The sequence below is a fragment of the Sarcophilus harrisii genome, chromosome 3 (genome assembly GCF_902635505.1).
Source record: "Sarcophilus harrisii chromosome 3, mSarHar1.11, whole genome shotgun sequence".
NCBI classification, from domain to species: Eukaryota; Metazoa; Chordata; class Mammalia; order Dasyuromorphia; family Dasyuridae; genus Sarcophilus; species Sarcophilus harrisii.
In genome coordinates this window covers 416201716-416228810 of record NC_045428.1, presented here as the reverse complement: position 1 = coordinate 416228810, position 27095 = coordinate 416201716, and the positions used below count along the sequence as shown (strand labels likewise).

The window sequence follows — 27095 nt, the reverse complement described above, 5'->3', positions numbered from 1 at the left end:
ATCCCCTGCCCGCTGAGAGGACATTCTATTTTCAGCGTTAACCCCTTTTTATCTCTCTCACCTATTTCCCTAACAGGACTACAGCCCTCTTTACCTCTCTGTCTAGATTTCTCCTCTAGGAACTTTACCTTGCCACTGAGGAAGTCAGTCTTCCTAGCAAAGGCTGACTTCTTAGTTCCAATAATAAACTTCTTTTTGCCAGTCTAAATTTTCGGGTTCATGAACCTCATCAAAATGAAGACAAACGCTAAATGCTATCCTAATGTCAGGTATTAATATTATGATATCTGGCCACACTGCCAATTATTCAGTCAACTCTTTTTACAAAATGTTTGATGGGAAATACAAAAGAAGTTGAAGACCTAATACCTGCTTTCAAGGAGTTTAAAATTTTGTTTACTGATGTCCTATGATACATATTAAATAATTTGAGATCAAAAGTAAATATATTACAATCTGCTCCAAACCACAATCAAGTGCTAAAGGAATATGAACTATTGTAGTGATTAGTCAAATTGGAAACTCCTAAGCTATCTCTTGAAGAAGCAATGGGCATTTATTAGGAGGTGAATAAAACATTTATGTATGGCTTTATATAAAAGCAACAATGTATAAATCAGAGTGAACAAGATGAGGTGAGATCTTTCAAGACAGTTGTGAAAATCAAGTAAGGCTTCATCTATTTCAAAGCTTGAGTAGGCCCAATGGACTTTAAGCATTAAGTCAAGGGTATACTTAAGCCCCCTCCCTGCTATCCTCCTGAGGGCATACTTAAGTCTCCTCCCTGCTATCCTCCTGAGGGCATACTCAAGTCCCCTTCTTGTTATCCTCCCTATTTCAGTCAAATATGGGCAACTATGTACTCATTGGTCAAGTTTAATTTCTTGGGTAGTTCCCTTATTTAGAATGTAAGATCCTTAGCCAATAAGAATGAGGGTCAGTGGTGGGAGGAGGCATTCCTGTTAGGGATTAAAAGCATCTACCCTGCCCCCTATGATGCCTCCTCCCTTTGATTGTCTGATCGATGGGTGGGACACCCAATTCTTGTTAAACTTTGCTTTGCTTCTAGATATCTCCAGCTTTTTTTTATTAAATGCTGTTTGAACCACACAAGAGGAAGCTAATATTCTTCAAAATTCCTGCCTGATTAATTTTTATAAACTGAAAGTCTATTAGCTGATGAAAACACAACTGTATGAGATGTACTTGATGGGAATGATTTAAAATGTAAAACAAAATAGGAGCATTTTTATATATATATATAAAAGTATTGTCATTCCAAATAAAATAAAATTTAGAACTAGCTTCATGAATCCTTTAAAATAAATTTTTTGCTGTAAAATTGTGTGCAAATGGAAGGGAAAAACCTTATTACTTAAGAGAACTAATTGCCTTCTGTCATCTATTAAAAAACAGGTATGCTTATCAAAAATACTTAAAACAGTGTTAAGAGAGCTTATTATTCTTGTTTCTTAGTCAGTTATAATTATTGTTATTATGTAAAAGTAAAGATATAATTAAATTGGCAGATACTGAACACGTTCCAAAATGATGAATTATTATTTTTGGTGATATGTTGTTTTTGTGCTTTGCTTTTTAATTTGCAATGTGACTTTTTCCTTATCCAAATGCATATTTTCTAGATTTCTTTACTTTAAAATAAGTGGGTGAAAATTAATGCTTTCCCAATGGTTTCCTTAAAAAAAAGAAAAAAAAAGATTTCATAAAGTTAGGCAGCTTTTTGGCTAAACTCATCCTAATGCTTGTATATTAAAACAATAGTTCTTAAATGGAGAAAGCACTAAATGAGGCAAGGGATGAATAAATGCCCTTCCTTCTAATGCTAGCTTAACTAAATGAGAAGCAATTGAGAGTTGTTCTTTACAACTGAAGTAATGAATTCAAGTGATTACTTTAAGAAGCCTTGGGGGGAAAAACGAGAAAGAAAAGAAAAAAGAAAATTAATAACCTTGCAAATATACCATGCTATAATACTTTTAAAACATCAATATTCATAAATATATATTATAATGTGTGTATATACATGCACAATACACATATATCTCCCTTAGGGGAGTGATCTCTTAAAGGCCTAGACTATACAGTAAGTAGATAGGATCCTGGGAAAATTACATCAAAGATAAAAATTTAAATGCCTTAACTATCTTTTAAATTTGAATTTAACAATTAAAATTTTTAATTTAAAATTAAAATGTGAATTTGAATTTAAGTTTATAAATATGTCTTAGTTGCATTTTATCTTTCATAGATATGTTAAGGAATAAGTTAAGAAGAAATCCATTTAATTCAATTCAGCAAATTTTAGCATGCACCCATGTATAGAACATTGTGGACAATGCTGAGACAGACACAGATTTTAGAAAAAATATTGTCTTTGCTTTTAAATAGAGCTTATATATAGATGACTATCACATATATGGATAATTATAATAGAAAGCATTACTCAGGTATATTAAAGAAGTATAAGAAGATTATAGGAAACCACATAAGGAACAAAAGGGCATTTATCAAATGAGAGAAACCAGAAAGGCTATGAAAAAGAGGAGATATTTGGGTCGGACTTTAAAGGATGGATAGGAATTCAATAAGAAAAAGATGAAGAGATGGATAATCTGGACAAAGGAAGCAATGCGAATAAAGGTATACATATAGAAAGAGAAGGACTTGTTTAAAGGACAAAGACTGATCCAGTTTGACCACAGCAAAGGGTATATATATCAATGGGAAGAGTAGGAGACAAAGGAGGAAAAGATATGGCAGTACAGAGTTGCAAGGGAATGAATCCAAAGCAAAAACTGCTGACTCTTATTTAACAGATAAAAGGCTCACTAAAGGCTTTTTACCAGAAGAGTAATGAGTCCAGATCTAAAAAATAAAATTAGTAAATCACCTAAAGTATAAATTAGAAAAGGGAAACAGAGCATAGGCAAATTGAATCATAGTCTATTTTAAAATAATGATAATAATAAGAGAAAAAGATGCTTTCTTCAAAGCTCAACTTAAGGCAACATGAAGTACTTTTAGGATCTTCCCAAATTGCTAGTTTCCCCCAAAATTATTTTTCACTTACTTTGTATATATTTTCTTTCTACATGTTATTCTTTTTCTCTCCCTCTCCCCCAATCCATGTAAGCTGCTTGAGGATGAGAGCTATTTTTATTTTTCTAGGATAATATTGATGTAGGGACTAGAAGGAAAATTAAGAGTTCATTTATGAGAAATTGTCAATGGTATGCAAAAGGAGTGTGAACATCATTCAACTTCTCTCCCTACAGAAAAAATATAATACAATTACGTTGGGGGAAGATCAATTTAATAAATTTCACTTTCATTCCTTCTTTAAGCTCATATTTATGAGCAAACCTTAGAGTGGGATAGACATTTATATTGTCTTTCCTGGAGTCCTGAAGCCATTCTACTAAAAAAAAATAAGATATAGCAAGTTTAAAGTTCTTGAGCACTAATAAACTATTCCAGATAGTGGAGGAACTCTGTAAGGTATAAGACCCTTTAGCCCAGAGGGAACCTGCTGACAATGTCTGGTTTGGTTCCCCATCTCTCCTAAGAGCTCTCACCCTTCCTAAGAAGTCAAGGAGGGCATGACCACCTTTGTTCTACTTGAAGTAAGGGATACTTACAGTAAAGGGAGGCATTTACATATCAATAGGGTGTTTATAGTTAGCACTTGCACAGTGTGCTGTGTTGATTGATATAAAGAACTATACCTTACTGTATAGATACTACAATATACTCAGCAATAGTTAGCTCAATATGATGTGATGATGTAATGATTCTCTAGTTAGCACATGCTTAGTGTGCTGTAATGATGTAATCATACTAAGGTATTTATTTAATGAGAGGACTTGAAATAAAGGGACTCCATCTTTGACCATCCTTATGGGTATCACTCCTCCACTAAGACCAAGGACCAAAGTTGGTCCTGAGATCCTCCAGAGAGCTAGTCCGGATGGTATATTTTGGTAACCCAGCTTTGGGGCTCTAGAAAGCATAGTATATTTTGGCATCCCAATTTGAGAGCTCTGGAAAGCACACTATAATCCTCTATGTACAAAAACTATTCATTGATATGGCTAAGAATTGGAAACAAGAGGAGATCCATCAATTAAGAAATGATGGAGATTATGGTAAATGACTGTTACTGTTCCATAAAATATGATTGGCTTCAGAGAATACTATGAAATTATTAAATTAATCCCACATTAACTGATGCAGAGCAAAGTGAGCAGAATCAGGGAACAATTTATAAAATAATAACAGCATTGCAAAAAAAAAAACAAAAAAAAAACAAACAAACCCAAATAACTTTGAATAATTTAAGAACTCTAATCAATGCAATGACTAACCATGATTCTATGAGGAAGGTGGGTAGCATGCTTTACAAACCTAAAGCATGCTACCCACCTTCCTCATAGATAGGTAATGGACTCAAGTTGCAGAAATAAATAAACATTTTGATTTGCTGATATTTGTTATAAAGTTTACTTTTTCTTTTTTTCAACTAAAGATGCAGGAGAAACAAAAGGTAAAGAGAGTTGTCAAAAAAGTAAATCTGGAAAGGAGAAACTAGAAAGGACAAAGTGACAAAAGAATAAAAGACTTAGGGAGGGAAGGGAAAAAAGATAAGAGAGGAAGAGAAAAGAAAGAAAAGAGGTTCATTGAATTGCATGATTTTTGAAATGAGCAAAAAGGAAAAGAGAGACCAGAAGAAATCATGGACAAGTAGTACACTGTACAAGTAGTACACCTTTGAAAGTTAACATGTTGAATTATATACTAAAAAAAATAAGCATTGTGAATAAAATAGGAACTTACAATTTCACATTCTTTCTATTCTGTTATGTATATGGAAGTATTCATTTTAAGTGATGTTTTAATTTTTAAAAAAATTTAAGAGGAAAAAAAGCATTACTTGAGGACACACCATCCCAATACCCTTTTTCCTGGTCCACCAAAACAGGTACTGGCTTAAAGAAAAGCAAAAAAGGGAGTGGACCAGTTAAGTCTACAATCTGGAAAATCACTCAATCACAGAAGAATTAATTTTATACAACATGATATTGTCTTCTCTAGATAATGCACTGAAGTCTGAAATAGCTTTCTGTCTCACCAGCAGATATTGTCTTCCAATTATTTCTCACAAAAAAAAAAAGTCAAACCAGATAAAAGCTGAAATGTTCATGCTGTTGGTTCTCAAAATTTGACTTCCAAGAACTTATGAAAAATATTTCCAAGTAGATATTGTTTCCTTGTAGAACTCTTTCTAATGAGTAGTTCTGAGTTCCCATCCATGGCAAAAATCACATCTATTTTGTATATGTTTTATTGGGTTTGTTTTATTTTTACTGGTTTTTAGCAATTATATAAAATCTACTCCAAATTTTATTTCTATCTTCCACTTAGCAATGATGGGACCTTAGACAACTCATTTAACCTATCTGACCATCATCATTCTCATCTATAAAATGTGAGAGCTAGGCCTGATCTAAACCACCAAAATTCTCAAACAGAGGCCTCTCTCATTTCTCCTCTAGATTACTACAACAGCTTCCTATCTCCTGTCTCCTGCCTAAAGTCTCTCCTTTTTTTTTAATCTATCCTCCAAAGAGACATCCAAATGATTTTTTTTGACTAACCATTTCATTTGCTTGCTCAATAAATTTCAGTGGCTCTCAAGTGCCTCTAGAATCAAGTGGCTGTGGTCATCATCTTCATTGTTGTCATCCCATCATGTTTCCATTTGGGTTTTTCCTTCATAAAAACAATGAAATAATGTCCCATTTCCTGTTTCAATGGATCCAAGGGATCCATTTTGTCAAGTACTCAAGAGTTAGACAGTTAGGAAGGCTCTGAGGCTGTATTTGAACTCAGATCTTCTGACTCCAGGTCAAGTATTGAGCCACTAGCTGTGTCTCTCAAGAATCAAGTACGAAGTTGTCTGTTCAATTAAAGGTTTTCACAGACTGCCATCTATCCTACCTTGTATTTCTTGCTATTCCTAACACATAAAAGAATTATTTGTTCTTAATGTCTTACATTGACTATCTTCCATACCTAATATGCACCCTCCCCCTTTCTTTATTTTCATCCCTTAAGAGTTCTTGGCTTCCTTCAAAGTTTAGCTTACACACTCTATATTAAGCCTTTCCTTGTCTCTCAGTTGCTAATAATACCACCCCACTCCATCCTCAATTATCTGGTAAGCTATATTGTATATATTTTGCATTTGCTTATTAACATGGGTACTTTTCTTCCTTCTCATAGAATGTAAGCTCCCTGAGGTCAGGGGCTATTTCATTTTTGTTTTTTTATCCCCAGCACCTAAGACACACTTAGTAGGTACTTATTGATAACTGACATACAAATACTTCATGAATTTAGTGCTTTTTTTTTGGCAGATAAACATATACTTTTTTTTTTTTTTTTTTTTTTTTGCAGCTTTTCTTCCAGTCTTTTTTTTTTTTTTTTTTTAAATAATTATAACTTTTTATTGACAGAGCCCATGCCTGGGTAATTTATTTTACAACATTGTCCCTTGCATTCACTTCTGTTCCGACTTTTTCCCTCCACCCCTTCCCTCCACCCCCTCCCCCAGATGGCAAGCAGTCTTATACATGTTAAATATGTCACAGTATATCCTAGATACAATATATGTGTGCAGAACCATACAGTTCTCTTGTTGCACAGGAAGAATTGGATTCAGAAGGTAAAAATAACCCGGGAAGAAAAACCAAAATGCAAACAGTTTACATTTATTTCCCAGTGTTCTTTCTTTGGGTGTTGCTGCTTCTGTCCATAGTTGATCAATTGAAACTGAGTTAGATCTTCTCTTTGTCAAAGAAATCCACTTCCATCAGACTACATCCTCATACAGTATCATTGTTGAAGTATATAATGATCTCCTGGTTCTGCTCATTTCACTTAGCATCAGTTTATTTAAGTCTTTCCAAGCCTCTCTGTATTTATCCTGCTGGTCATTTCTTACAGAACAATAATTGAATTTGGTACTTTCAAGTCCACTTGAACTTTTCCAATTTGGAGAAATTTTTGCAAACTAATTATCACTTAAGATAACCAGTTCAATCATTCAAGATATTCAGAAATGAACTTTATTTTTAGAAACATAAGTTACATTTATTATATTTATGGAAAAGTCAGAAAAGTATCTACATAGAATAAATGTTTTAGTCTTTTAGGAAAAGTAAGACCATATAAGGAAGACCTAAAAAAATCAAGGCAAACAAAAAATTCAATTTTATGTCTAAGAAGTAACTAAAAAGGTGGTATCTGATAAATATCACAATTTACCAAATAAAAATTCAGAATAGCAAAATTAGAAAAGAAGAGAATTTATTTGATATATGATTCTGATATGATACATGCCTTAAATTATTGGCATTCTTCCAGGAAGGTATACAAAATTAATTTCTATTTTTATTCTCTTCTCAACACAAAACACAAGATGGAAATAATTGATGCCTAAATATCTAATTCTTTATGCCATGTAATAATGATGTGGTGAGAAGGAAAAAAAAAAAAAAAACTGTAGAATACCCAAACATCAGGTTTCTGACTTCTGCTGCTTCAGTCAACATAACAACAAATCACAATATCAGCTTTGAAAGTGAACTGAAACTCTTCCTGCTCAGTAACATTACTTTGCATTGTCAGCAGTAGGACATGAGTAAAAACTCAATGCATCAAATTTCTCCCAGGGTGGGAATTCTCTCCAATAATAGACAGCAACACACATATGGCATTGTATATGTCTTTTGGAATTACCTGAGTTACACAGAGATTAAATGATTTACTTAGAGTCACACAGCTTACTTACATATGTTAGAAGCAGTATATGAACCTGGTCTTCCTGCCTCCAGCCCAGAACACTACGAGTTTTATCAGAGATTACACATTCCCTGTGTTGTATGGAGATTGTGCTTGATTCCTTTAAAGAATCTGAGGGAGAAGGGGGGGGGGGGGTGTTGGTTGATCATGGGGAACAGGACTTGTACCATAGATTTTGATTTTTTGAGTTGCCTGAGACATTTAAAAAGCCCATCTACAAGGAACTGGTGCCCTGAGGTTGAACAGATTTTCTACTGCTCCAAGAAGATGCCTTGTTGACACAGCATTTGCATAGGATCTTCCCTAGTGAGGAATTGTTATTTTTATCCTTCAGAAGTCTAAGTTATTTTCCTATTACTAAAGTTTTTTCTTAATACATAAATACCATAAGGAATGAGTGACTGACATTCTACTTTGGAAAAAGTTGCTAGATCCTAATTTATAGTGCTCTTTCTATAGATACTATAAATACCTACATTGTCTTTAAGCTCTTACTAAATAACTAATGCTGATAAATGGGCATGGTTAAAAATTATTAGAAACAAGTTTTAATGGGACACTAATGCATTCTTGGTGGAGCTGTGAAATGATCCAACCATTCTAGAGAGCAATTTGGAATGATGACAAAGGGCTATAAAATTGTGCATACCCTTTGACCCAGCGGTCTCACTACTGAGTCTGTATGCCAAAGAGATCATAAAAGACTGAAGAGGATATACATGTGCAAAAAATGTTTGTAGCAGCCCTTTTTATAGTGACAACAATTGGAAATTGAGTGGATGCCCATCAGCTGGGAATAGCTGAGTAAATTATGGTACATGAATGTAATGGAATATTCTATATTCTATAATTGATGAACAGGCTGATTTCAGAAAAAGCCTTGAAAGACTTACATAAACTGATCCTAAGTGAAATGAGCAGAAGAACTAAGAGAACATTGAACACAATAACAACAAAATTATGTGATGATCAACTGTGATGGATTTTGTTTTTCTCAACAATGCAGTGATTCAATTCAGTTCTACAGATTTGGGATGGAAAATGTCATTCATACCTAGAGAGAGAACTATTTGTGTTCAATGCACATTGAATGTGGATTAAAAGCCTCTTTTTGTTTGTTTTCTTGTGTTTTTTTTTCCCTTTTGGTCTGATTTTTCTTGCACAACATGATAAATATAGAAATATGTATAAAAGAATTTATACATATTTAACTTATATCAAATTGCTTGCTATCTTGGGGAGGCGGGAGTGAAGGCAGAAAGGAAAATTTGAAATACAAAGTGTTAACAAAATGAATACTGAAAACTATCTTATTATATTTGGAAAAATAAAACAATATTGAAAAATTTTTTAATACCTTAAGGATTTTTGCCTATGAAAAAGAGTGATAGGATGGAATAGAAAAGGAAGAATTCATGACAGACAATTTTAGGGGACTGTGATTGTTTACTTGTTTCTCTCTCTTGAGAGGTATAGTATTCAAGAGATATAGAAAAGCTTGAGTTGAACCAACCAGTACACAGCTACTTTCTGAATGCAGAGCTATTAATCTATTAATTGTTATTTATTGTACAAAATGAATCTGAGGCTCTAATTAATATATATATAACAAGGTATATTCTTTTGAACTTTTATCCTTTAAAAAAAAAAAAAAAACTTAAGGTCAAATCATATGGAAAATAATTCCAAAAACATATTAAGGAGCATCTTCTCCTTCAAGATTCTTGAAGGAATGTGTGAAGTTAAAGGGTGTTTTGGTATACATGGAATATGTATTTAAGTAGCTAACTGTGCATAATATAGCTCATACACTCAGATTTCTTCTTCTTGTTGTTCTTTTTTTTTTTTTTTTTTTTTTACAATTTAATCTTTCTGGAAGATTTCTGCCTAGAAATGAGCTTTGTTGATTAATCAATTTTCAGTAGATTGAAGATCTTTCAGACTATTTTTCACCATTTCCTTATGATTCAAATTCTGTAGGAAAGAGGAAGATCAATTTCTGCTTTACATTTCTTTGAGTCTTCAGAATTGCTTCCTCTTTTGTGGTAGTTCATGATTTAGCCATGCAAAAAACACTTGGGATTATATAAATTAGTTTGCTTAAGAAGTCTATGATGTCTATAGTATCCTCAACAAAAGACTTATCATCTTTATTTGAACATTTCCAGTGATGGAGAACTCATTACTATTGGTAAAGGGACACTGTCAAAATGTCAAATGTCAAAAATGTTGGGAATATAGATTTAGACTGGGTCAAGTTTCCTGTCTTCAGTAAAGTTCATCACAACCTCTTTCTGAACTTTAATTTCTTCATTTGTTAAAATAAAAGTTGATTGTGCTACTTCAAAGGAAAAATTTCAATAAGTGAGGTAAACCATTTTGTAAATTGTAGAACGAAGAAATGTAGGCCATGGTTATTATTTTGAACACCTCTAATTATTCTAAACCTGATCCTTATATATTAAGCTAAAGCCTCCTTCATAAAACTCTTATCTATTCATTCTAGCTCTTCCTCCTGGAGTTATAGTCCTCCTATATCACAACATCTTTACATGTTTGAAAACAACTATCATGTTTTATTCTTGTCTCATTCTCAATTTTATCCTAAGCTTTATTGTTCTCTGAGACTAAATGTTACCAGATGTATTGAGGTCCATAGTTTCTAGACATTTTATCATCCTGGTGGTCTTCCTCCAGAGATGTTCTCATTTATGAATGCTATTGTAAAAGGTATTATGCCTAAAACTAAATATAGTACCCCAATACTTTCATATATAATGTACATAGCAGGAGAATCATCTCTTTCATTTTTATGTCTTCTATATCTATTAGTAGAGTCTAAAATGACATTACCTTTTCTTTCCGGGGAGAAGGGGGCATCAAGTCAAATGGAATATTAGCTCATAATGAGCTCGAGTCAAATAAAATTTACAGAAGCTTCTGAGATATTTACTACTGTATCCCACTCCCCATTAACAAACAAAACCCCAAGTTGCCATACTTTTGGGTTTTGTTTTGTTGGCTTTTTGTCACTGCTTTTTGGTCTCATTTCTCACTGACAGCTATTATTTCTTGTTATCTGTGTACCTACTTCTATCAGTGCCTCTTTTCTAATTATACATGGACAAGGAAGCCAGATATTTAAGCTTATTAGAGTTGTATCTAAAAATTATAAAAAGTAGCTAAAGATTTCTCCTATGATTAAAGCACAGTTTTATTTCACAGACTTTATGACTTTTTTTTGGATGCTCAAAAGTCCTTTTTTGCTTTTATCCTGATTCTTGACTAATGAAAACAATTAAGGTTGTTAAAAAAGCGACCCCAGAAGAAGTGAAGTGTTGCCCAAAGACCCAAAACACTTTTTTCCCCCACATAGGGAAAAATAGATAGTATGATAGATAATAGAACTAAACTTTTGTGACTACAATCAACCTAAACTATTCTTTACCACATATTAAACTGCTAAGCCAATGAGAAAATAAGCTAAAAATGACAGATGTGTAATGTATCTCAAGCAACTTAACTAAAAGGCTGACACTGAGACAAAAAAGTAGCTTTAATAAACAAAATATGATTAAAGCATCTGTGGTATGGTATGGTATGGTATGGTAAAAGCATCTGTCAGAAAGCAGAAAGCATGGGTTCTATTAAGATCATAAAAGATGAAAATGACAGAATTTTAGAGTTAGAAGGGCCTTTAGATATTATCTAGTCCAACCTTATACACAGGAAAAAAATCATTTCTACAACATCCTTGTCAGGTGGCTTATCCAAATTTTAGTTTAAATATTTATTATCTCTTAAGAGAGCCCATATGTTCATTGACAATGTCACTTATTTTAGGAAGCCTTTCCCATCAAAAAGTTTCCCATCAGTTAAAAGATGGTGCTCAAATATCTTACTCATAGCCAGTAATTTCATTTTTATATTCTATAATTTTAACAGGGTTCAAAAACCAGGAATGTTGTAAAGGGAAAAGAAGCTTTTAGTAGAGTTATTTCGGGTATCAATTCTTGGTCTTATTTAACATCTTTATCACTGACTTGAACAAAGAAGTCGCACATAAAATTTTCAGATGAAATGATACTTGCATGACAGAGAAAGGATCTAAAATTCTTTTGGCAGGCTAAAACAAACAATGGGATAAAAATAATAGGGATAAAGTCTTACATTTATCCTCAACAAATCAACATCACAAGTATAAATTGGGAGAAAGTGTGACTAAATCAACTGTTCAAAGATCTGGGGGAGTTAGTAGCCTTCAAGATCAATATAAGCCAAATATTTCATATAGTAATCAAAATAAGCTAACTAGAATCCAGAGTGCAATAAGAATAGAACGGCAGTAGGATGAAGAATGTAATTGTTCTGTCATGCTTTACCCAAGTTAGACCACATCTGGAATAATGTAACCAAACAGTTCTGGATATGATACTAAAAAGTTAGAAAATATCTAGGAGTAGCAACCAGGATGATGAAGATTCTCAAGATGTGAGAAATCAAATGATGTTTTATTCCAAGGATGTTTAGTCTGGAGAAAAGAATACCAAGGAGGGACTTGAGAATTGTCTTAAAATACCTATGGTAAAAACAAACCCACAAAAATCCTCATCTTGACTTTACTTTACCAACAAATATAGCATTGAAGCAAAAATAAATTTGTTTCAAATTAACCAAGAAATATAAAGTATCTTCACTACACATCTCTCAGATTGGTTAAGATGACTGGATAAGACAATGACAAATGTTGTAGGGAATGTGGAAAAACTGGGACACTGATACATTGTTGGTGGAATTGATAAGAGATTCAATCATTCTAGAGAGCAATTTGGAACTATGCTCAAAAAGTTATCAAACTGGCATATCCTTTGATCCAGCAGTGACTACTGGGTTTATATCCCAAAGAGATCTTAAAGAAGGGAAAGGGACCCACATGTGCAAAAATGTTTGTGGTAGCCTTTTTTGTAGTGGCTAGAAACTGGAAACTGAATGGAGGCCCATCAATTGGAGAACAGCTGAATAAATTGTGGTATATGAATGTTATAGAATATTATTATTCTGTAAAAAATGATCAGCAGAATGATTTCAGAGAGGTCTGGAGAAACTTACATGAACTGATGCTAAGTGAAATGAGTAGAACCAGGAGATCATTATACACTTTGACAACAATACTATATGATGATCAATTCTGATGGATGTGGCTCTCTTCAGTAATGAGATAATCTAAACCCGTTCCAATTGATCTGTAATGAAGAGAATCAGCTACATCCAAGGAAAGAACTATGGGAAATGAGTGTGGACCACAACATAACGTTTCTACTTTTTCTGTTTTTGTTTGCTTACATTTTTATTTTCCTTCTCAGGTTTTTTTTTTTTTTTTTTTAACCTTCTTTCTAAATCCAATCTTTCTTGTGCAGCAAGATAATTGTATAAATATGTATATATATAGTATTTAACATATACTTTAACATATTTAACATGTATTAGACTACCTGCCATCTAGGGTAGGTGATGGGGGAAAAGCAGGGGAAAAGTTGGAATGTAAGGTTTTGCAAGGGTCAATGTTGAAAAATTACCCATGCATATGCTTTGTAAATAAAAAGCTATTAAAAAAAAAAGAAAAGAAATATAAAGTATCTGATAGCACATCTTTCAACATACACATAGGAATTATATGACTATAACTATAAATCATTCAGTATGATGCTAAAGGCAATCTTAAAATGTTTATAAATGTTTGTTATTCATAATTGTATGTATAATAAAATGATAGTACTACCACACTTAATTTACAGATTCAGTTCTATGCCAGTAGAATTACCAAAGAATACTTTATAGAACTAGAAAAAAATAACAAAATTCATCTGGAGGAACATTATGGTAAAAAATCTCAAATGATTTTTTAAAAAATGGGAATGAAGAGAATCTAGCGACAAGTGATCTTAAACCATACTACAAGTAATTGGTACTTGGTTGTTGTTTTTTTAATTGATCAGTTAAACATATTACACAAGATTCTAAAGAAAGTGAATATATTAAGTGTTTGATAAACCCATGAACTCCAACAATTTGGGTAAAGATTTACTGATTTATAGAAATTGATGGAAAAATCATAAAGCAGTCTGGCAGAAATGTAATTTCTGCCAAGATTGTTGCTAGAGCCAGCTCTAACTGGCTTGTGAAAAATATTCCTAAATTTTCAGTGTGAACATTTACTATTCAGAAATAAGCTAAATTGCAGTACTTGATTTATTGATTTATTGATTACCTAGAGTTAAATAAAAATATCAACAACACTAAGCTTAAACGTATAGATGTGTATATGCATGTATATTCCCATTGAGAATGGATGTTAAACAAATATATATACTAGCACAACTCTGTATTGTTTTAAACAATGCTTGAGCTCCTCAGGAGTGCAATAGAAGACTCAGGTAATGAAGTCACCACCAAAGTGGAAGCCTATTGACTGTAGGCTAATAATAACTGGCATTTATGTAACACTTTAAATTTGCAAAAAGCTTTACATTCTTTCTCTCCAAACTTCACAATACTCCTGGTTTAAGCCAACATTTGACTCCAGTGTTTACATTACAAAGTTTCTACCCTTCCATCAAGATTGTTTGAAAATATTTTTCTACAAAAGGACCATATCTTCCCATTTAGGATTAGATTTCAGTTTTGCAGAGGAAGTCATTCTTGGCTAGAAGCCTTTTGCAATATTGGATGCCAGGATTTTCCCTTCTTTACTGTAAATTTCAGCAAAGTCTCTCATACAATCCTTCCTTCTACTTCTTTAATACTTGCAATCTTTCTGACTACCTGAAGTATTTTTTTCTTTGACATGATAGGTCTAGGTCTGGGCAATGATATTTCTTTGAGTTTTCAGTTTGGAATTTGTCTCAGATGATTAGCAGATTATTTTTATTTTTACTTTGCTCTTTGGTTCTAATATCTAAGTAGTGTTTTTTTTTTTTAAATCATTTTTTGAAATATGTCTCAGATTTCTAGTTTAGCTATGGTTTTGAAAAGTCTCATGATTTTTAATCTATTACTCCTTAATCAGTTTTCCTTGTTATTTTTGACAACAAGTAGGCTTTATTCTAAAATTTCTTGTTTTATTATGGAGTCAGTGCCTTCTAAATCCTCTATTTTATAAGTATTTTTCTACCTTTTTCTCTAAGTTATTTATCCTTTTTTTTCCCCCAGAGCTATTTCACTTACAATTTCACCTCTTATCCCTTGCTCCATTTCTTCCAGCTATATATCGTTTTTAATGTCCAAGCTATTTATTTTTCACAGATGTTCCATTTCTATTCCTTATGGGATTTCTCTCTTTAGATTTCTCTCTTGGACTCCTCTTCATCCACAATATTTCTTTACTGTATTTCATGCTTTCTTCTTTTATATTTCTTGCCTTCATTCTTAGATTGGAACTTTGTGCCAGTAGCAGTCTTTTTTCCCTTTAAGTACATGTATATACATTTGGTAGAACCTATTTGGTCCTGTTCACTTTATATGCTGAATGCTATTCCTGCCATTCTGCTTGTGATAGCTATTACTAGATTCCGTCCTTTGCTTCAATCTTTAGCTTTTGTTTCACTCGGTGCTCCTTATAAGTTCTGGCCTCAGAGGTTATCTATCCATTGTTATAACCAGAACAAGCCTGAACCAAATAAATTTCATTCACATCAATCTCCTCTTATCAGACTGCTTAAACACTGAGGCTTTGAGCTGGCCCTGTCTCTTGCTATGGCTCACAAGGCAAAGGGAAAATGACTTACACTAATCATACTGTAAAAATATATTAGTCAGGATTTAAATGCAGGTACTCTTGACTCAGAGGACAGCTCTCTAGTCTCTCTAACAGGTTACTTTTTATAAACCATCATATCACATTTTAAAAAGTAAATTATTCTGAATTATTTAACTTCAACTTATTTTTCTTGATTATTACTAAAACTAAACTTTACATAATGGTGGTAAAAAGGATTATCTTTGCTTTACCTCTGATCTTATTAAAAAGATTTTTAGTATTTCTAAATCTTGGCTTTAGATAAATTCTTTTTTTCTCATATTAAGAAACAGCTTATTTATTCTATTTAAAAATCATTTCACCTTATACCAGTGCTTTAACAATGGCTTTTTCTACACCTATTAAGTTCATCATCATCAACATCATCATTATTTTTTGGTTAACATAAGTTACCACAGTAGCAAAGATGGCATGGCTAGTGGATAACCAGTCACAAAGGCAGGAGGACCTGGGTTTGAGTCACAATTTTAATATATAATACTTAAATGACTCTAGCTAAGTTACTTAACTCCTTGATGCTTCTAGGCAATTCTCAAAGACTAATTGTCTAAGATAATTCTCTAAATTGTAAAGAAGTTGCCCAACTGCATAGGTTGATGAATTTTACTCACTGAGGAGATTGACAAAACAATGAAATCACAGGTCAAATCATTTTCTGATTTCTAAATCATCCCTGCATTCCTGATGCTTCCATCAAATTTCAAGAAGAAAAAGAGTATATGGTCAATAAATGAATGCTTTATTTTTCTATTTATCTCTGAAACCACTTTTTTAAACTTCCAAATACAAGACTTGTAGGATTTTGTTTCACCCCTTTCCTTATATGTTCCCTGAAGTAGTAGTGCATTCATTTCTTAGGGATATAAAAGTATTTTTGTAGTATAAAATAAAATAGGATAATGTAGGGGGGAAAGGTAAAAAGGAGAGAATGAGGCTAGAGTATAGTTGTAAATTAAAAAGTTTAACTCTTCAGTTTACTAACATTAATCCTGGTCCTTTCTGATCAACTTGATATTTTGACTGTTTTACTTAATTTCCTAATCTTGAGTCTGTTATCTCTCTCCACTAACATGTTCTCTTTAAAAAAAAAAAAAAAAACCTAGTAAGAATTTTCTCTCTTTTATCTGGGTTCCAATGATAGCTGCCCCATGTTTTAGGACTTGATATCTTCCTCATATGATGTTGTAGGTATGTATGGTCAGTCTTTAGTGAAAACTACTTACCTCAAACCTCACTTGCCTGTTCGTTCTACCACACAGATTCTACAAGAAACAACTTCTGGATAGTTTAGCCATTGGTCTCACACCATGCAAGCTATAAAACTTGCATATGGAAGCTGAGCATTCCCTGACTTGACTTTCTTATCTTACTCCATGGCTATTTCCTCCTAATTTGTCTTCTAGGTATGAACCTCGATTTCCACATGTGCCAAAATCTAACTATATTAGATTTAACCTTCCCCCATAGGCCAGTGGAGACTGGGAACCTATTCTTAATCTGCAGTTAAAGCTAATCACTTTATACCACAAGGTTAGTTACAAGTTATTGAACTTGCCCTTGGGTGGATCACAAAAGCTACTTGTTGTTACTATAATTACACATTAAGAATTCACGATTATATCAGTCTCACCTCAAACCCCACAATAACAAGGTAGGACCATTTTAACCACTAACACTTAAATACGCATATACACTCAGGATCATGTAGAATTAAAAATCTTGGATCTAAAAACAAAATAATTATGGAATGAAGTAATGTGAAGCTGAGAACATATATTTTTCAGTTGGCTTAATAAAAAAAAAGAACCTCTAAAACACAAGAGCACAAAATTTTAACTAAATATAATAATTTAGATTTGAGGGAAAGAATCCACCCAAGATTGGAAAGAGATGTTACATAAGATCTAACAGTTAAAACAAAACAAAACAAAAAATTCCTTTTCAAGCCTATCCTGGGGCTATTAAGTCTCTGTGAGAATTATCCAGAGACTAAAGGTAAATATATCATGTATTATGGAAAACTTCATTGAAGAGCTAAAAACTGTGGTAGACTGGTTCAAAATATCAAGAGCAAATATGAAGAAGCTACACAAAGCTTCTAAAAGAATACAGATATGCTGAACAATATATCTGACAACTCTCAGACTTTTATTTTGGGATGCTTGGGAAACTTAGCAGAATGAGATAGTTCCTGCTCTAAAATAAACAAACAAAAAAGCCAATATTGACTATTTCCCCAATCAGGGGAAAAAATTAATTGGAAACTTAAACACTCCACCTATTTAGTATCTAAGTAATAGAAATATAGATGAAGCAAAGACATGCTGAAGATGAGTAAACACACTAAAGGAAACCTCACTATTGATGTGGAATAGATATCCAGACTTCACTTTCCAATTTTCCAAGATTTCAGCATGTACAGAAAAGTATGAACATATTAAAAATCAATTTGTATCTTATTCAACAGTGTAGCATAACAAAAATCAACTGTGCGTTAAAAGTGCTACTTTACTGTCCCTAAACTAGTGCCTTTGGAGTTACAAAAATGTGTCTACTAATCTAGGCACCCCTTCTTGAAAGACTGTAAAACAAATCATTCTAGCATTCAAAACAAAAGTCACAATAAAAGTTAAATACCTGCTCCTAAGATTAGGAAAATTTTAATCAGTTGGCAGTATCTATGCAGTAATAATCCAGAGTATTTATTATAAAGGAAAAAATATTCCGAAAGCTATTTATAGCAGAAAGAGGGTCTCAGAAAAGGAAAGTTACTGGTTAAGGGAAATGATTTGTTGCCTATGTCTGGTGTGAAAATGTAAAGAAATCAAAGCATTTTAAAACTGAACAGTTAATGGGAAGAGAAATTTTAAATCCTAGAGTTGTATTTATATGTATAATACTCATTAGCATTATGAATTGATAAAGAAGTATCTTAAGAGGACTAATAAAGTGAAACTTGCTGACCTAGAGAAGGGTAAAATTCTCAAATAAGAGTACTCTTTTAGGTAATGGATATTTCCTAAATTAAAGGGAATCTATGTTCCAGTCCAAGATTAATAAGTGCTAAATGGGAGACTGGCCGTGGCACTAGAAAAGCAGTTAAAATTGGGCCAAAAGTGGGGGGAGGGAATGTGTTTGTGAGTAAATATTTTGGGATCAATTTTGTTTAATTACTAGAATGAATGTGTTAGATACTAAAAACTTAGAATTTATTTGAATCATCAAGGTTTAACTTTAGAAGCCGACAAATGTGTTTCAATTATGTAAGTATATAAGTATGTAATATGTGCAGTGATCTTATAAGCAATAACTTGTTTTTAAAAGTAACTTTTAAAAACAAAATAATTTTTGGTGAGCAGTTTATATAATACCTAGGGGAAATACTATATATTATTGACTGCCTCCTGACTCCATGCATTTTCATTGACTGTATCTTGTGCTAGAATTCTCTCTTCTCATCTTGATCTCTTGACTTCAAGTCTACTTTTTTATATCACCCCCCCCCCAAAAAAAAAACACCACCTTCTTCAAGAAGCCTTTTCCAATCTCCTTTAATGTTCTATTGACTAATTCTGATTTATCCTATAGGTCATATTAGAATAACCTCATTTCTTTTTATGACACAGTAACGAAATGAATAGTTCAGGGGAATGCTACAGATTATCTTAGAATATTGTCTCATGCTAACCTCATGGAGAGGGATGCACTGGAACAAAGCTTCTTAAACTGTGGGTTGCAATCCCATATGGGCTTGTGTAACTGAATGTGGAGGGTCACAAAATTATGATTTATTATCATCAAGTGTTTGATTTATATACCTATTTTATATACCTACATACCCAGAATCCAGTAAAAATTTCTCAGGTGAAAAGGACATGAATGGGCAAAGTTTAAGAAGCCCTGCACTAGAAGATAATAAAACTAGGTAGATTCAAAACTGTTGGAAGTGGTTGGACTGAAAGAGTCATCCTTATTAGATTGATTTCAACTTGGATAAAACTTCTCAAATGGAATCTCACAAGGATGTATCCTTGACTAGGTGCTATTCAACATTTTTACCAATGACTTGGATGAAAGGTGAAGGCATGCTTATCAAATTTTTAGATGACATAAAATTAAGATGGTTTTGTAATAACAGACTCCCCCAATAAGAGGCAAAGTCTGAAGAACTATTAGTTGGATATTCTTAGTTATTTTGGAATGGATCTGTAAGCAATGATGTCAAATTCAAACAGGAAGAGAGGCTCCTAATCCATATGTAAAGATTGATTTAAGACACATTGATTTAACTTTAAAATAGTGTCATCTATGTTTTTATTACATTTTTATTTATTTTGTTAAATATTTCCAGGTCAAATTTTAATTTGACTCAGATTATACTCAGGCAACCTATGTGTTTTACACTTCTGCTTTATCTGGACTATGAAATGTCTTACAGATATGAGATAATGGACATTCTTTTATTTTTTTAAAAGTCATAGAAACTTCAGTCATTTAATAACAAAAAAAGTAACAACAGAAATCAAAAGTTTTTTACTCTCAAAGAATTCTGAGTCAGGGAAGGTATACTTAATTCTTGACAGATCAAATGAGTAGCCTAGAATAAGAGAAAAATACTTCATTCCTACAAGAGAAGGAAAATTTTTCTTCTTCCTGATATAAAAGTACCTTAAAGACTTCCATTCACTGAAAATGGATTAGAAATAGATTTACCATTTTTTTTTTTTGGCAAAATACCTATGGTTATAAAATTACCGTAAAAATAGAATAAAAATAATTTTCCCTTACAAAGACTTTGTTCATAAATTACAAAATCTCTCACTGCTAAGAAGGCTAGTAGGACCTCATTTGTACTTAGGCCATTGTTTCTTCTTGCCAACTAGTAAATTTTTCAACCTAATTCTAATTTAATGTCTGTTAAATAGCATTCATTATAAAAATTATTCTTTTTGACTTACAAATCACTTATTCTTTCCTCAATAACAGAATTGCTTTTTTTTGCTCTCTCTCTGAACTTGGTTGTTAGAGAAAGATGTTAAGTCTTTTTTTTTTTTTTTTTTTTTTGGCCACTCCTAATTAGCTGTATGAAGCTATAAAACTTAGCATCCAGGTCTGGTTTACATTTCCTATTTTGTTGTTATTAAAAAAAAAAAAAAAAAGGCATTCCAACTGTTAGAATTTTAAAATCTAACCTTAAAGTGATTTGTTATGGTCAGCATTTGAAACTGATTGTTTTAGCAATTTTTCTGCTTCTAAGGCTAATTTTAACTTTTCTGATTATCAGGCACCTCTGGGATATTGGCATGAAGGTCGCTGCTGCTAAACACCCTTGAATTCTATTGCAAAGTATTTGGACAGCATAATAAAGGAAATTTTGAATCTCTAATGCAAAAACTATAAAATCACAGTATTACAACTATGTAGACAAAAAATTTCTTTGGACCAAAACTGTATAGAATTTTTCTGTCCCTCTTTATATAATGGAAATATAGTCTAAAATGGTTTTGATACAGAGGTTTAAAATAGGATTATAATCCTTTTAAATCTTTGCTACATGGACTGAACAAAATTAGTAATCAAGTCAGAAGTCGGAAATAAATATAAAATTTATCTACATAGGATATTTATTTTACTATTTATTCAATCTTGCTTCCCTGACCAATGATAAGATGGGCTTTCCTCCAAAATTTATAGAACAACATCATAGTATCATATTATGAAATTCTGTTATATCTAAACTGGAAAACTACAAGCCAAGGTATAGAGTTTCATAATTAAGAAACTCTGAATCTATTTTTGATGACTTTATAATTTTAAAACAATATTTCAAAAATACAATAAAACTTCATTATTATAAATGCAATTGCAATAATTTTGAATGTGAAATAATTTATGCTAGCAAAGTTTATCTCTACTAAACAAATCCTTTCTTTATGGACAGTAAAATTTAAGCGTTAGCAACATCAAAGGAAAGAGAGGCAACATAATTAAGAAAAGAAACATTTCCCCAACTGCATCCATCTACTTTGTAAGGACCATTAACATAACTAATAATATATTCTAATTAGAAATCATTTAAATAAATTCATTAAAGAAACAAATGTAAAGATCTCCAGTAAGCAATACTTTGTTGGCTTGGCCTTGTTTGAGCTACTGAATATGCTTAAAAGTAATAAAATTTTATTGCTTCTGGAATACATTCATAATTCAAACTTTTCACTAACTCAAAAAACAATTCTTATTTGAAATAGTTCAAATCTATCAAAGTGTCTTAGATATCACAGATAACAAAAAATGGTTGTTGCTATTTAAAATACTGTTAGACTATTAAAAAAATAAAACTTTGAATGAATAATTCTCTTTGACTTATTTTTTTACTTCATTTTTGTTTTATCCTTTTTCTGAAAGCATGGTTCACTGTTTGATACAAATTTGTTTTTTGTTTTGTTTTGTTTTGCTGAGACAATTAGGGTTAAGTGACTTGCCCAGGGTCACACAGCTAGAAAGTGTTAAGTGTTTGAGGTCAGATTTGAACTCAGGTCCTTTTGATTTCAGGGCTGGTACTCTATCCACTGTACCACCTAGTTGTTCCCCAAATTAAGTTCTTAACAATTATTTGATGATTGAATTTAGATATTTTGTTAACTATTATGTTTAATGTTATGAACTAGTGATCACAGATGAGGATTTGTAGGGCAGCGAAATTAATTTACTCTCCAGAAAAGGAAAGAAAAAAATTTAGGAACTTAAAAAATTTCTAATTATGATTAGCAATTAGATCTGTTTATTTTGTAAATTAAATCATTTTAAGTAAAAAAAATGTATAATTTACTTGAAAATTATTTAAATTCATTATACTCAAAAATATTTGACCCAAAAATTAAAATATAATTCTTCAAAGTATTTTTCAAAGATCTAAATCTATGATCCTCCAACCTTTTTAAGTTTTTTTTACTTCAATTCTCAGCAATATCTTATGCAAACAACAATTTTTAATTGACATTCTGAAGATGCAGTAACAAAAATCAAGAATACCTGACCTGAAAAAGTTTAAAATATTTAAATAATTACAATTGATACTATAGGGATAATTTAATCATTGAAAAATTCAATATTAGATTTTGCAGTGAACTGACTAACCAATTTAATCAATTAGAAGAACCCATCAATGAATTATATATCTCAAGAAAAAAATAGAACAGCTTTAAAATGTTCATTATAATTGTGAACTTACTGTGATGAATGTAGTCAGTCTTGTGTCATCACTGTTGCGCAACCTATACCAGAAAACATGAGACATCAATCAGCTAAATCATTCAAATCAAAAGATGCAAGAATTCTGAGTAGGGAAGAATAGTTTGCCGTACTAAAATGGCTCAATAAAATCATATAAAAATTCAGTTACAATTTTCAAAAAATGAAATACATGCAGATTACAAATAAGTAAATATATCAGGGTGGATTAAAATAACTAATTTTCATTATATTTAATAATTTACAAATGCTTTGGTTGTTTATAGTTGGCAAGGAAAACACCAACTTCAGAGTTAGTAAATTACAAAGTGTCTATATTATGATTTTTCTATCTATTAGCTAAAAAAAGAATAACAGAATCACACCAAAGGAAAGATACAAATGGATTGATGTAAAAAATAAATGTCAAGTTTTATTTATATTTATCTCCAGAAGTTGCTATATCAAGAGCAATGATTTTTGCCACTGGTAGTGCTGGGACTAGCGGTTGAATTTACTCTGTATAAAATAAAAAAAGTAAGAATTGCAGAAACTGATGAGCCAATTGAACTATGCAACATCCTAAAATGAAAAGCTACTTAGACAAAAGTTATAGAATGAATAAGGTTATTACTATGCATGCACCCAGAGACTTTTACATATGTATACCTAAGTGAAACATCCAGGTAATTGCTTATAACTTCCAAAATCTAAACAGAATCAGTTGACTTCAAATCATTTAGTTTTAAGGATAATGACTTGATAGGTGTTTTTACTGGCATAAGGAACTTTGAGAAATGCCATTCTTTCAATTCAGGTCAGCATCATTTCTTAAAACTCTATAATGTTATAGAGTTGTCAAGAGGACTGAAAGATTAAGCAACTCAAATTACATTCCTGATATTACCTTAACAAAGTAAAATCTGAAAATCTAAACATCTTAAGAACCATTTCAAGGACTAATGAGATGAATGTAAAACTGAGGTTGTGTCACATTTATAAAAACATGTAACAAGAGTTTCCATTGACAATTTGATAATGCTTCCTGTTTCACAAGTTTAATAACGTATTTAAAAAATTACTTAAAACTAATTACACTTTGAATCTTTTATGCAATATATCACCCATGCTGGGAACATTATCATTCCTTGGATATCTAGTAAAGAAACTGATCTCTCCACCTTTTAAAATTAGCAATCAAAATTTTAAAACTGTTTAAAGATATAAAAAGTAATAATACAGTCTTCTTACATAAGGATTCTGTTGATTCATTTTCCTTACATGGGATATGAACTTCAAGTGTTTTCAGTGTTGTCCTCTTTCATCTAGTCACCTCATTCAACTAGTTATAAATTTGCTTTAATGAAATAGATTTCCAGAGATATTTTTCTCCAAATTGTCATCAAAATCAAATAGCTTATTAAGAGGCAACATGATATAGTGGAGAAAAAGTTCAAGTTTTTTCTCTGACATATTAGCTATGTGACATGAACAAGCAACTTTGACCGCTCAGTATTCCCAAGCAGTTCTCTAAGACAAAGGTTCTTAACTTTTTGGTCTAGTGATGCTTTAAAGGACCCCTTTTCAGAATAAGGTCTTTAAATGTATTTTTTAAAATATGGATAGGATTACAAGAGAAACCTGTTTAAAAAAAGTTCATAGATCTCAGGTTAAGAACTCCTGCAGCGACACTACAAGCAAAGATAAATTAATTCATTAGCATTAGAAGAGGGAGTTTTATTCCTGGGAGTTCCATCAGTCTTGATCAAAAAAGAGGATCTTTCTTCCCAGTACTATACTTCCTGAATCAGAAGAAAAGTAGTTTTTCCAGAAAAGTTTTTCATGTAATTGAGGGGAAAAGGAGAAACAATGAAAGAATTATTAAAGTGATCAACTGTGTTATATGAAATATAAATGCAACAGGAGTTCAAAGAAGGGAGAAATCAATGTATGTTCCAATATAACATTTAGAAACTGTCCCAGAATAACTGGGATATTTCAAAGCTTCAGTTTTCAAATAAAATTGTATAGCAGCAAGAGTACTGAATTTGAAGACAAAGGATAGATAACACTGCAGAGGTCAGGGAGAAGATATCCCATACAAAGAAAATATAAAAAAGACAAGAAGGAAATGTGTATGATGCGTTACTGGGAATAGTGAAGAAATGAGTCTGAGTCTATTATAGAGAAAGATGTATTAGGGAGTAATAGAAAAAATACAATTGGCTACTAGGATAGGACTTGATTATGGACAGCCTAAGAAGTCAGCCAGAGGAGTTTAACCTGATCCAGTCTTCAAAAGGTAACCATTATAGGCTGCTGTGCAGATGACAAAATTAAAGTATAATTTTAAAAAATAAGCCTGATAATAATAAGTAATAAGATATATTGAAGAATCAAGATTGACAACAAGAAGAAAAATTAAAGGGAGATCCTAATGATTCAAATGTGAAGTAGCAAGGATGTGAATTAGATGGTAGCCATGAAAAGAACATTTATCCAGAAAATAAAGACAGGATTTGGTAACTTCCTGACTTAAGTGATGGAAAAGAATAAAACATCAAAGATCATGACAAAATTCCTAGCCAAAGGGAAAAAAAAAATTATTCTACTAAATTAGAGGAAATGTGAATGTTAAGAAGTAAAACAAACATTTTTTTGTTTTGTTTTGTTTTGGAGATATTAGGTAAACTTGAGATAATGGTAGGATATCTAAAAGGGGATGTTTTCATCTGCAGTTATAAATTCTGAGCAAAATGTAAACTAGAGGTCAGGATTAGAGTTAAAATGAAATTCCTTATAATAGAAGTGATAGCTGAAAGCAAAAGAATGAATAACCTAAGCATTTGAAGATTATAAAGGAAAAAAAATCTCGGAGAACATCATAGTTAAAAGGAAGAAGAATGAAGGGAACTACAGATGGGTCAGAAAGAAGGATTTTGAAAATTAGAAAAAGAAAAATAGCTAAGAGTTTCAAGAAAGAAAGGAAATGTTTATTCCTTGAATAAAATATCCAACTATACTAGATGAGGGAGACTGAGGATGAATGGTCAGTTCTTCAGTTTAAGAAGCTGTGGTGCAACATTTACCTACACTATTACTTAAATTACTCTTTGGCTAACTTCCTTCAGGTCTATTTCATTCTTCATTTGTTTTTGAAATACTATCAAAAGAGGAACAGAGAAGGAATTATTTTGGTTGCTATTTATGTAATACTTTATGGTTTCTAAAGCATTTTACATAAAATCTCATTTGATTCTCACAACAGTCCTATGGGGTGAGTTGGACAAATATATATATTTTTACAAATGAGGAAACTGAGGTTTCATAGAGCTGTTGTCAATTAGGCTTTAAACCTAAGTTCTTAGACTCCAAATCCAGGCTTTTTTGCTACTATGTCAAAACTGCCCTTTGGTAAAAGATCCATGAAGCATAAAAGTGGTATTAAGAGAAAGAACTCCTCAACACCTCTGTGCTTTCTGTTTCTTTCTTTCTTTTTCTTTTTTTCTTTTTTAAGGAGAATGATCTTCACACACAAATTGGTAAAGAGAAAACTGACATCTTAGATTAGTGAAGAGACAATAGGAGAATAGTGGTTGCCATAAGTAAGTGCAAGGCTTTTCTACATTTCATCCCAGAGTATTTAATGGAAGAACTTTCAGGTAACTGTTGATGTCAGTGGTTCCTGAGGAATTCTGGAGAATAAAAGAATAAATAACCTCAGAAACAGAAATAAGAAAATAGCCTGGTTTTCAAAAAGGAAAATAAAATGGATTGCAAAATTCTAGAATGGTTATTAAATGCATGACTTATGAACATTTATAAATGGAAGCAGTTACAACCAGTGAACAACTTGCTATCAAAACCAGTAACAATAAGTCGTGACACTAACATTTCCTTTTCTGAAAAGTTTACTAGACAGGAAATTCAAGGAATGCAACAGACACTATCTAAATCTGGATTTTAACAAAGGATTTGATCCAATCTTTTTTAATATCCTTATGGAAAAGATAGAGACTGGGAGATCACCATAGTAAGTGAACTGAGAACTAAAATGAACAACTAGTTCCAGAGTTTTAATTAACAGATCAGTATCAATTTATCTCAAAAATACTTATTAAGCATCTACTATGTATAGTGCTAGATTCTAAGTACCGAAAAG

The 27095-nt window shown here is 31.9% G+C and overlaps 1 protein-coding gene across 29 annotated transcripts in view; it reads right to left on the bottom strand.

Annotated features, from left to right (window-relative positions):
• The window catches only part of BAZ2B (bromodomain adjacent to zinc finger domain 2B), a 325060-nt gene that overhangs the window by 219825 nt on the left and 78140 nt on the right, over nt 1–27095 (bottom strand). For all 29 annotated transcript variants that reach the window (XM_031960628.1, XM_031960627.1, XM_031960595.1 and 26 more), the window contains one exon: nt 22935–22977. The gene's annotated coding sequence lies outside the window, so the exon portion shown is untranslated. The remainder of the gene's footprint in view (nt 1–22934; nt 22978–27095) is intronic.